Source organism: Lissotriton vulgaris, chromosome 4_1, assembly GCF_964263255.1.
Source record: "Lissotriton vulgaris chromosome 4_1, aLisVul1.2, whole genome shotgun sequence".
Classification (NCBI taxonomy): Eukaryota; Metazoa; Chordata; class Amphibia; order Caudata; family Salamandridae; genus Lissotriton; species Lissotriton vulgaris.
Genome location: NC_141691.1, coordinates 1,302,536,149 through 1,302,548,944, shown reverse-complemented (window position 1 = coordinate 1,302,548,944; position 12,796 = coordinate 1,302,536,149). Strand labels below are relative to the sequence as shown.

At 32.2% G+C, this 12,796-nt stretch overlaps 5 non-coding genes across 5 annotated transcripts; all 5 read left to right on the top strand.

The window, feature by feature from the left end:
• The first annotated feature begins 62 nt into the window (after positions 1-62).
• TRNAI-AAU (transfer RNA isoleucine (anticodon AAU)) lies at positions 63-136 on the top strand. Its single transcript has one exon. It is a non-coding gene; the product is annotated as a tRNA-Ile (tRNA).
• A 1,652-nt stretch (positions 137-1,788) lies between these two features.
• On the top strand, positions 1,789-1,862 carry TRNAI-AAU (transfer RNA isoleucine (anticodon AAU)). The gene has a single exon. It is a non-coding gene; the product is annotated as a tRNA-Ile (tRNA).
• A 3,817-nt stretch (positions 1,863-5,679) lies between these two features.
• Positions 5,680-5,753, top strand: TRNAI-AAU (transfer RNA isoleucine (anticodon AAU)). Its single transcript has one exon. It is a non-coding gene; the product is annotated as a tRNA-Ile (tRNA).
• A 789-nt stretch (positions 5,754-6,542) lies between these two features.
• TRNAI-AAU (transfer RNA isoleucine (anticodon AAU)) lies at positions 6,543-6,616 on the top strand. Its single transcript has one exon. It is a non-coding gene; the product is annotated as a tRNA-Ile (tRNA).
• Positions 6,617-9,994: 3,378 nt separating this feature from the next.
• TRNAI-AAU (transfer RNA isoleucine (anticodon AAU)) lies at positions 9,995-10,068 on the top strand. Its single transcript has one exon. It is a non-coding gene; the product is annotated as a tRNA-Ile (tRNA).
• The last annotated feature ends 2,728 nt before the right edge of the window (positions 10,069-12,796 follow it).

The window sequence follows — 12,796 nt, the reverse complement described above, 5'->3', positions numbered from 1 at the left end:
TCCCAGGTTAACTATCATTAGCACTTCTTCATATGCTGGACTTCCAGGAATTTGTGCAGACAGGCCTGTTAGCTCAGATGGTTAGAGCGTGGTGCTAATAACGCCAAGGTCACAGGTTCGATCCCTGTACAGGCCAAGTTTAATTGTTTGAAAAAAGATTAATTTTTCTTGTGTCTCATTTTTGACTGTTTATCACCTTGGATCAAACGATGCTTGAAGGATTGGATGAATACATTTGATATAGTTGTAGAATTAATTATTATTCTGAAAGCTCCTGGAATATCTATTAATGGTTCTAAGTTCTAACACCAAGTAACTAAATCTCTTATTTATTGCAATTTATTGAGGTCATTTTTGTTTTGTCTTGTTGATGAAATATAAAAATAGTATGAATGTAAACAGCTGAATATAAGCTTTCCAACTATCCCGGGTTAACAATCAGTAGCACTTCATCATCTGCTATTTCTTCAATAGTATGCTATATATTTAGTGAGCCTATTAGTTTAGTCTTCGGAGCATAAAGTTAAAAATGCCAAGGACATACTTTCAATCAGTCTCCAAGCCAATACTTGATGCTCCTTTAATGTTGAAAATAGATGTATTTTCTTCTGTATAATGTGTATGTCTATATTTCCTTTGAGGGGAAGCTGATAGAATGTTTAGATGAATCAATTGCATATAGGTGATGAATTGTTATTTATTGCTAAAACACATGGAAAAAACATTAATGGTTCTAAGTTCTAACACTAAGTATGACAATCTCTTTTGTATTGTAATTTTTCTAAAGTCATATTAGTTTCTTCATGTTGATAATTTATATTTATAACTTCATGGTACACCTCTGAAATGAAGCTTTCCAAATCTCCCGGGTTAACTATCATTAGCACTTCTTCATATGCTGGACTTCCAGGAATTTGTGCAAAATGGCCTGTTAGCTCAGATGGTTAGAGCGTGGTGCTAATAACGCCAAGGTCACAGGTCCGATCCCTGTACAGGCCAAGTTTAATTGTTTGTAAAAAGATACATTTTTCTTGTGTCTAATTTTTGACTGTTTATCACCTTGGATCAAAAGCTACTTGAAGGATTGGATAAATACATTTGATATAGTTGTAGAATTAATTATCATTCTGAAAGCTCCTGGAATATCTATAATTGGTTCTAAGTTCTAACGCCAAGTAACTAAATCTCTTATTTATTGCAATTTATTGAGGTCATTTTTGTTTTGTCTTGTTGATGAAATATAAAGATAGTATGAATGTAAACAGCTGAATATAAGCTTTCCAACTATCCCGGGTTAACAATCAGTAGCACTTCATCATCTGCTATTTCTTCAATAGTATGCTATATATTTAGTGAGCCTATTAGTTTAGTCTTTAGAGCATAAAGTTAAAAATGCCAAGGACATACTTTCAATCAGTCTCCAAGCGAATAAGTGATGCTCCTTTAATGTTGAAAATAGATGTATTTTCTTCTGTATAATGTGTATGTCTATATTTCCTTTGAGGGGAAGCTGATAGAATGATTAGATGAATCAATTGCATATAGGTGATGAATTGTTATTTATTGCTAAAACACATGGAAAAAACATTAATGGTTCTAAGTTCTAACACTAAGTATGAAAATCTCTTTTGTATTGTAATTTTTCTAAAGTCATATTAGTTTCTTCATGTTGATAATTTATATTTATAACTTCATGGTACACCTCCGAAATTAAGCTTTCCAAATCTCCCGGGTTAACTATCATTAGCACTTCTTCATATGCTGGACTTCCAGGAATTTGTGCAAAATGGCCTGTTAGCTCAGATGGTTAGAGCGTGGTGCTAATAACGCCAAGGTCACAGGTTCGATCCCTGTACAGGCCAAGTTTAATTGTTTGAAAAAAGATTAATTTTTCTTGGGTCTCATTTTTGACTGTTTATCACCTTGGATCAAACGATGCTTGAAGGATTAGATGAATACATTTGATATCGTTGTAGAATTAATTATTATTCTGAAAGCTCCTGGAATATCTATTAATGGTTCTAAGTTCTAACACCAAGTAACTAAATCTCTTATTTATTGCAATTTATTGAGGTCATTTTTGTTTTGTCTTGTTGATGAAATATAAAGATAGTATGAATGTAAACAGCTGAATATAAGCTTTCCAACTATCCCAGGTTAACAATCAGTAGCACTTCATCATCTGCTATTTCTTCAATAGTATGCTATATATTTAGTGAGCCTATTAGTTTAGTCTTCAGAGCATAAAGTTAAAAATGCCAAGGACATACTTTCAATCCGTCTCCAAGCCAATACTTGATGCTCCTTTAATGTTGAAAATAGATGTATTTTCTTCTGTATCATGTGTATCTCTATATTTCCTTTGAGGGGAAGCTAATAGAATGAATAAATGAATCAATTGTATATAGGTGATGAATTGTTATTTATTGCTTAAACACATGGAAAAAACATTAATGGTTCTACGTTCTAACACTAAGTATGAAAATCTCTTTTGTATTGTAAATTTTTTAAAGTCATATAAGTTTCTTCATGTTGATATTATATATTTATAACTTCATGGTAAACCTCTGAAGTTAAGCTTTCCAAATCTCCCGGGTTAACAATCGGTAGCACTTCATCATCTGCTATTTCTTCAATAGTATGCTATGTATTTATTGAGCCTATTAGTTTAGTCTGTAGAGCATAAAGTTATAAATGCCAAGGACATACTTTCAATCAGTCTCCAAGCCAATACTTGATGCTCCTTTAATGTTGAAAATAGATGTATTTTCTTCTGTATAATGTGTATGTCTATATTTCCTTTGAGGGGAAGCTGATAGAATGATTAGATGAATCAATTGCATATAGGTGATGAATTGTTATTTATTGCTAAAACACATGGAAAAAACATTAATGGTTCTAAGTTCTAACACTAAGTATAAAAATCTCTTTTGTATTGTAATTTTTCTAAAGTCATATTAGTTTCTTCATGTTGATATTATATATTTATAACTTCATGGTAAACCTCCGAAATTAAGCTTTCGAAATCTCCCGGGTTAACTATCATTAGCACTTCTTCATATGCTGGACTTCCAGGAATTTGTGCAGACCGGCCTGTTAGCTCAGATGGTTAGAGCGTGGTGCTAATAACGCCAAGGTCACAAGTTCGATCCCTGTACAGGCCAAGTTTAATTGTTTGAAAAAAGATTAATTTTTCTTGTGTCTCATTTTTGACTTTTTATCACCTTGGATCAATTGATGCTTGAAGGATTGGATAAATACATTTGATATAGTTGTAGAATTAATTATTATTCTGAAAGCTCCTGGAATATCTATTAATGGTTCTAAGTTCTAACACCAAGTAACTAAATCTCTTATTTATTGCAATTTATTGAGGTCATTTTTGTTTTGTCTTGTTGATGAAATATAAAAATAGTATGAATGTAAACAGCTGAATATAAGCTTTCCAACTATCCCGGGTTAACAATCAGTAGCACTTCATCATCTGCTATTTCTTCAATAGTATGCTATATATTTAGTGAGCCTATTAGTTTAGTCTTCAGAGCATAAAGTTAAAAATGCCAAGGACATACTTTCAATCCGTCTCCAAGCCAATACTTGATGCTCCTTTAATGTTGAAAATAGATGTATTTTCTTCTGTATCATGTGTATCTCTATATTTCCTTTGAGGGGAAGCTAATAGAATGATTAAATGAATCAATTGCATATAGGTGATGAATTGTTATTTATTGCTTAAACACATGGAAAAAACATTAATGGTTCTAAGTTCTAACACTAAGTATGAAAATCTCTTTTGTATTGTAAATTTTTTAAAGTCATATAAGTTTCTTCATGTTGATATTATATATTTATAACTTCATGGTAAACCTCTGAAGTTAAGCTTTCCAAATCTCCCGGGTTAACTATCATTAGCACTTCTTCATATGCTGGACTTCCAGTAATTTGTGCAAAATGGCCTGTTAGCTCAGATGGTTAGAGCGTGGTGCTAATAACGCCAAGGTCACAGGTTTGATCCCTGTACAGGCCAAGTTTAATTGTTTGTAAAAAGATAAATGTTTCTTGGGTCTCATTTTTGACTGTTTATCACCTTGGATCAAATGCTGCTTGAAGGATTGGATGAATACATTTGATATAGTTGTAGAATTAATTATTATTCTGAAAGCTCCTGAAATATCTATTAATGGTTCTAAGTTCTAACGCCAAGTAACTAAATCTCTTATTTATTGCAATTTATTGAGGTCATTTTTGTTTTGTCTTGTTGATGAAATATAAAGATAGTATGAATGTAAACAGCTGAATATAGGCTTTCCAACTATCCCGGGTTAACAATCGGTAGCACTTCATCATCTGCTATTTCTTCAATAGTATGCTATGTATTTATTGAGCCTATTAGTTTAGTCTGTAGAGCATAAAGTTAAAAATGCCAAGGACATACTTTCAATCAGTCTCCAAGCCAATACTTGATGCTCCTTTAATGTTGAAAATAGATGTATTTTCTTCTGTATAATGTGTATGTCTATATTTCCTTTGAGGGGAAGCTGATAGAATGTTTAGATGAATCAATTGCATATAGGTGATGAATTGTTATTTATTGCTAAAACACATGGAAAAAACATTAATGGTTCTAAGTTCTAACACTAAGTATGAAAATCTCTTTTGTATTGTAATTTTTCTAAAGTCATATTAGTTTCTTCATGTTGATAATTTATATTTATAACTTCATGGTACACCTCTGAAATGAAGCTTTCCAAATCTCCCGGGTTAACTATCATTAGCACTTCTTCATATGCTGGACTTCCAGGAATTTGTGCAAAATGGCCTGTTAGCTCAGATGGTTAGAGCGTGATGCTAATAACACCAAGGTCACAGGTCCGATCCCTGTACAGGCCAAGTTTAATTGTTTGTAAAAAGATACATTTTTCTTGTGTCTCATTTTTGACTGTTTATCACCTTGGAACAAAAGCTACTTGAAGGATTGGATGAATACATTTGATATAGTTGTAGAATTAATTATCATTCTGAAAGCTCCTTGAATATCTATAATTGGTTCTAAGTTCTAACGCCAAGTAACTAAATTTCTTATTTATTGCAATTTATTGAGGTCATTTTTGTTTTGTCTTGTTGATGAAATATAAAGATAGTATGAATGTAAACAGCTGAATATAAGCTTTCCAACTATCCCGGGTTAACAATCGGTAGCACTTCATCATCTGCTATTTCTTCAATAGTATGCTATGTATTTATTGAGCCTATTAGTTTAGTCTGTAGAGCATAAAGTTAAAAATGCCAAGGACATACTTTCAATCAGTCTCCAAGCCAATACTTGATGCTCCTTTAATGTTGAAAATAGATGTATTTTCTTCAGTATCATTTGTATGTCTATATTTCCTTCGAGGGGAAGCTGACACAATGATTAGATGAATCAATTGCATATAGGTGATGAATTGTTATTTATTGCTAAAACACATGGAAAAAACATTAATGGCTCTAAGTTCTAACACTAAGTATGAAAATCTCTTTTGTATTGTAATTTTTCTAAAGTCATATTAGTTTCTTCATGTTGATATTATATATTTATAACTTCATGGTAAACCTCCGAAATTAAGCTTTCCAAATCTCCCGGGTTAACTATCATTAGCACTTCTTCATATGCTGGACTTCCAGTAATTTGTGCAAAATGGCCTGTTAGCTCAGATGGTTAGAGCGTGGTGCTAATAACGCCAAGGTCACAGGTTCGATCCCTGTACAGGCCAAGTTTAATTGTTTGAAAAAAGATTAATTTTTCTTGTGTCTCATTTTTGACTGTTTATCACCTTGGATCAAACGGTGCTTGAAGGATTGGATGAATGCATTTGATATAGTTGTAGAATTAATTATTATTCTGAAAGCTCCTGGAATATCTATTAATGGTTCTAAGTTCTAACGCCGAGTAACTAAATCTCTTATTTATTGCAATTTATTGAGGTCATTTTTGTTTTGTCTTGTTGATGAAATATAAAGATAGTATGAATGTAAACAGCTGAATATAAGCTTTCCAACTATCCCGGGTTAACAATCGGTAGCACTTCATCATCTGCTATTTCTTCAATAGTATGCTATATATTTATTGAGCCTATTCGTTTAGTCTTTAGAGCATAAAGTTAACAATGCCAAGAACATACTTTCAATCAGTCTCTAAGCCAATACTTGATGCTCCTTTAATGTTGAAAATAGATGTATTTTCTTCAGTATCATTTGTATGTCTATATTTCCTTCGAGGGGAAGCTGACACAATGATTAGATGAATCAATTGCATATAGGTGATGAATTGTTATTTATTGCTAAAACACATGGAAAAAACATTAATGGCTCTAAGTTCTAACACTAAGTATGAAAATCTCTTTTGTATTGTAATTTTTCTAAAGTCATATTAGTTTCTTCATGTTGATATTATATATTTATAACTTCATGGTAAACCTCCGAAATTAAGCTTTCCAAATCTCCCAGGTTAACTATCATTAGCACTTCTTCATATGCTGGACTTCCAGGAATTTGTGAAGACCGGCCTGTTAGCTCAGATGGTTAGAGCGTGGTGCTAATAACGCCAAGGTCACAGGTTCGATCCCTGTACAGGCCAAGTTTAATTGTTTGAAAAAAGATTAATTTTTCTTGTGTCTCATTTTTGACTGTTTATCACCTTGGATCAAACGATGCTTGAAGGATTGGATGAATACATTTGATATAGTTGTAGAATTAATTATTATTCTGAAAGCTCCTGGAATATCTATTAATGGTTCTAAGTTCTAACACCAAGTAACTAAATCTCTTATTTATTGCAATTTATTGAGGTCATTTTTGTTTTGTCTTGTTGATGAAATATAAAAATAGTATGAATGTAAACAGCTGAATATAAGCTTTCCAACTATCCCGGGTTAACAATCAGTAGCACTTCATCATCTGCTATTTCTTCAATAGTATGCTATATATTTATTGAGCCTATTAGTTTAGTCTTTAGAGCATAAAGTTAACAATGCCAAGAACATACTTTCAATCAGTCTCTAAGCCAATACTTGATGCTCCTTTAATGTTGAAAATAGATGTATTTTCTTCAGTATCATTTGTATGTCTATATTTCCTTCGAGGGGAAGCTGACACAATGATTAGATGAATCAATTGCATATAGGTGATGAATTGTTATTTATTGCTAAAACTCATGGAAAAAACATTAATGGCTCTAAGTTCTAACACTAAGTATGAAAATCTCTTTTGTATTGTAATTTTTCTAAAGTCATATTAGTTTCTTCATGTTGATATTATATATTTATAACTTCATGGTAAACCTCTGAAATTAAGCTTTTCAAATCTCCCGGGTTAACTATCATTAGCACTTCTTCATATGCTGGACTTCCAGGAATTTGTGCAGACCGGCCTGTTAACTCAGATGGTTAGAGCGTGGTGCTAATAACACCAAGGTCACAGGTTCGATCCCTGTACAGGCCAAGTTTAATTGTTTGAAAAAAGATACATTTTTCTTGTGTCTCATTTTTGACTGTTTATCACCTTGGATCAAACGATGCTTGAAGGATTGGATGAATACATTTGATATAGTTGTAGAATTAATTATTATTCTGAAAGCTCCTGGAATATCTATTAATGGTTCTAAGTTCTAACACCAAGTAACTGAATCTCTTATTTATTGCAATTTATTGAGGTCATTTTTGTTTTGTCTTGTTGATGAAATATAAAAATAGTATGAATGTAAACAGCTGAATATAAGCTTTCCAACTATCCCGGGTTAACAATCAGTAGCACTTCATCATCTGCTATTTCTTCAATAGTATGCTATATATTTAGTGAGCCTATTAGTTTAGTCTTCAGAGCATAAAGTTAAAAATGCCAAGGACATACTTTCAATCCGTCTCCAAGCCAATACTTGATGCTCCTTTAATGTTGAAAATAGATGTATTTTCTTCTGTATCATGTGTATCTCTATATTTCCTTTGAGGGGAAGCTGATAGAATGATTAAATGAATCAATTGCATATAGGTGATGAATTGTTATTTATTGCTAAAACACATGGAAAAAACATTAATGGTTCTAAGTTCTAACACTAAGTATGAAAATCTCTTTTGTATTGTAATTTTTTTAAAGTCATATAAGTTTCTTCATGTTGATATTATATATTTATAACTTCATGGTAAACCTCTGAAGTTAAGCTTTCCAAATCTCCCGGGTTAACTATCATTAGCACTTATTCATATGCTGGACTTCCAGTAATTTGTGCAAAATGGCCTGTTAGCTCAGATGGTTAGAGCGTGGTGCTAATAATGCCAAGGTCACAGGTTCGATCCCTGTACAGGCCAAGTTTAATTGTTTGTAAAAAGATAAATGTTTCTTGTGTCTCATTTTTGACTGTTTATCACCTTGGATCAAATGCTGCTTGAAGGATTGGATGAATACATTTGATATAGTTGTAGAATTAATTATTATTCTGAAAGCTCCTGAAATATCTATTAATGGTTCTAAGTTCTAACGCCAAGTAACTAAATCTCTTATTTATTGCAATTTATTGAGGTCATTTTTGTTTTGTCTTGTTGATGAAATATAAAGATAGTATGAATGTAAACAGCTGAATATAAGCTTTCCAACTATCCCGGGTTAACAATCGGTAGCACTTCATCATCTGCTATTTCTTCAATAGTATGCTATGTATTTATTGAGCCTATTAGTTTAGTCTGTAGAGCATAATGTTAAAAATGCCAAGGACATACTTTCAATCAGTCTCCAAGCCAATACTTGATGCTCCTTTAATGTTGAAAATAGATGTATTTTCTTCTGTATAATGTGTATGTCTATATTTCCTTTGAGGGGAAGCTGATAGAATGTTTAGATGAATCAATTGCATATAGGTGATGAATTGTTATTTATTGCTAAAACACATGGAAAAAACATTAATGGTTCTAAGTTCTAACACTAAGTATGAAAATCTCTTTTGTATTGTAATTTTTCTAAAGTCATATTAGTTTCTTCATGTTGATAATTTATATTTATAACTTCATGGTACACCTCTGAAATGAAGCTTTCCAAATCTCCCGGGTTAACTATCATTAGCACTTCTTCATATGCTGGACTTCCAGGAATTTGTGCAAAATGGCCTGTTAGCGCAGATGGTTAGAGCGTGATGCTAATAACGCCAAGGTCACAGGTCCGATCCCTGTACAGGCCAAGTTTAATTGTTTGTAAAAAGATACATTTTTCTTGTGTCTCATTTTTGACTGTTTATCACCTTGGAACAAAAGCTACTTGAAGGATTGGATGAATACATTTGATATAGTTGTAGAATTAATTATCATTCTGAAAGCTCCTGGAATATCTATAATTGGTTCTAAGTTCTAACGCCAAGTAACTAAATTTCTTATTTATTGCAATTTATTGAGGTCATTTTTGTTTTGTCTTGTTGATGAAATATAAAGATAGTATGAATGTAAACAGCTGAATATAAGCTTTCCAACTATCCCGGGTTAACAATCGGTAGCACTTCATCATCTGCTATTTCTTCAATAGTATGCTATGTATTTATTGAGCCTATTAGTTTAGTCTGTAGAGCATAAAGTTAAAAATGCCAAGGACATACTTTCAATCAGTCTCCAAGCCAATACTTGATGCTCCTTTAATGTTGAAAATAGATGTATTTTCTTCAGTATCATTTGTATGTCTATATTTCCTTCGAGGGGAAGCTGACACAATGATTAGATGAATCAATTGCATATAGGTGATGAATTGTTATTTATTGCTAAAACACATGGAAAAAACATTAATGGCTCTAAGTTCTAACACTAAGTATGAAAATCTCTTTTGTATTGTAATTTTTCTAAAGTCATATTAGTTTCTTCATGTTGATATTATATATTTATAACTTCATGGTAAACCTCCGAAATTAAGCTTTCCAAATCTCCCGGGTTAACTATCATTAGCACTTCTTCATATGCTGGACTTCCAGTAATTTGTGCAAAATGGCCTGTTAGCTCAGATGGTTAGAGCGTGGTGCTAATAACGCCAAGGTCACAGGTTCGATCCCTGTACAGGCCAAGTTTAATTGTTTGAAAAAAGATTAATTTTTCTTGTGTCTCATTTTTGACTGTTTATCACCTTGGATCAAACGCTGCTTGAAGGATTGGATGAATGCATTTGATATAGTTGTAGAATTAATTATTATTCTGAAAGCTCCTGGAATATCTATTAATGGTTCTAAGTTCTAACGCCGAGTAACTAAATCTCTTATTTATTGCAATTTATTGAGGTCATTTTTGTTTTGTCTTGTTGATGAAATATAAAGATAGTATGAATGTAAACAGCTGAATATAAGCTTTCCAACTATCCCGGGTTAACAATCGGTAGCACTTCATCATCTGCTATTTCTTCAATAGTATGCTATATATTTATTGAGCCTATTCGTTTAGTCTTTAGAGCATAAAGTTAACAATGCCAAGAACATACTTTCAATCAGTCTCTAAGCCAATACTTGATGCTCCTTTAATGTTGAAAATAGATGTATTTTCTTCAGTATCATTTGTATGTCTATATTTCCTTCGAGGGGAAGCTGACACAATGATTAGATGAATCAATTGCATATAGGTGATGAATTGTTATTTATTGCTAAAACACATGGAAAAAACATTAATGGCTCTAAGTTCTAACACTAAGTATGAAAATCTCTTTTGTATTGTAATTTTTCTAAAGTCATATTAGTTTCTTCATGTTGATATTATATATTTATAACTTCATGGTAAACCTCCGAAATTAAGCTTTCCAAATCTCCCAGGTTAACTATCATTAGCACTTCTTCATATGCTGGACTTCCAGGAATTTGTGAAGACCGGCCTGTTAGCTCAGATGGTTAGAGCGTGGTGCTAATAACGCCAAGGTCACAGGTTTGATCCCTGTACAGGCCAAGTTTAATTGTTTGAAAAAAGATTAATTTTTCTTGTGTCTCATTTTTGACTGTTTATCACCTTGGATCAAACGATGCTTGAAGGATTGGATGAATACATTTGATATAGTTGTAGAATTAATTATTATTCTGAAAGCTCCTGGAATATCTATTAATGGTTCTAAGTTCTAACACCAAGTAACTAAATCTCTTATTTATTGCAATTTATTGAGGTCATTTTTGTTTTGTCTTGTTGATGAAATATAAAAATAGTATGAATGTAAACAGCTGAATATAAGCTTTCCAACTATCCCGGGTTAACAATCAGTAGCACTTCATCATCTGCTATTTCTTCAATAGTATGCTATATATTTATTGAGCCTATTAGTTTAGTCTTTAGAGCATAAAGTTAACAATGCCAAGAACATACTTTCAATCAGTCTCTAAGCCAATACTTGATGCTCCTTTAATGTTGAAAATAGATGTATTTTCTTCAGTATCATTTGTATGTCTATATTTCCTTCGAGGGGAAGCTGACACAATGATTAGATTAATCAATTGCATATAGGTGATGAATTGTTATTTATTGCTAAAACTCATGGAAAAAACATTAATGGCTCTAAGTTCTAACACTAAGTATGAAAATCTCTTTTGTATTGTAATTTTTCTAAAGTCATATTAGTTTCTTCATGTTGATATTATATATTTATAACTTCATGGTAAACCTCTGAAATTAAGCTTTTCAAATCTCCCGGGTTAACTATCATTAGCACTTCTTCATATGCTGGACTTCCAGGAATTTGTGCAGACCGGCCTGTTAACTCAGATGGTTAGAGCGTGGTGCTAATAACGCCAAGGTCACAGGTTCGATCCCTGTACAGGCCAAGTTTAATTGTTTGAAAAAAGATACATTTTTCTTGTGTCTCATTTTTGACTGTTTATCACCTTGGATCAAACGATGCTTGAAGGATTGGATGAATACATTTGATATAGTTGTAGAATTAATTATTATTCTGAAAGCTCCTGGAATATCTATTAATGGTTCTAAGTTCTAACACCAAGTAACTGAATCTCTTATTCATTGCAATTTATTGAGGTCATTTTTGTTTTGTCTTGTTGATGAAATATAAAAATAGTATGAATGTAAACAGCTGAATATAAGCTTTCCAACTATCCCGGGTTAACAATCAGTAGCACTTCATCATCTGCTATTTCTTCAATAGTATGCTATATATTTAGTGAGCCTATTAGTTTAGTCTTCAGAGCATAAAGTTAAAAATGCCAAGGACATACTTTCAATCCGTCTCCAAGCCAATACTTGATGCTCCTTTAATGTTGAAAATAGATGTATTTTCTTCTGTATCATGTGTATCTCTATATTTCCTTTGAGGGGAAGCTGATAGAATGATTAAATGAATCAATTGTATATAGGTGATGAATTGTTATTTATTGCTAAAACACATGGAAAAAACATTAATGGTTCTAAGTTCTAACACTAAGTATGAAAATCTCTTTTGTATTGTAATTTTTTTAAAGTCATATAAGTTTCTTCATGTTGATATTATATATTTATAACTTCATGGTAAACCTCTGAAGTTAAGCTTTCCAAATCTCCCGGGTTAACTATCATTAGCACTTATTCATAAGCTGGACTTCCAGTAATTTGTGCAAAATGGCCTGTTAGCTCAGATGTTAGAGCGTGGTGCTAATAATGCCAAGGTCACAGGTTCGATCCCTGTACAGGCCAAGTTTAATTGTTTGTAAAAAGATATATGTTTCTTGTGTCTCATTTTTGACTGTTTATCACCTTGGATCAAATGCTGCTTGAAGGATTGGATGAATACATTTGAAATAGTTGTAGAATTAATTATTATTCTGAAAGCTCCT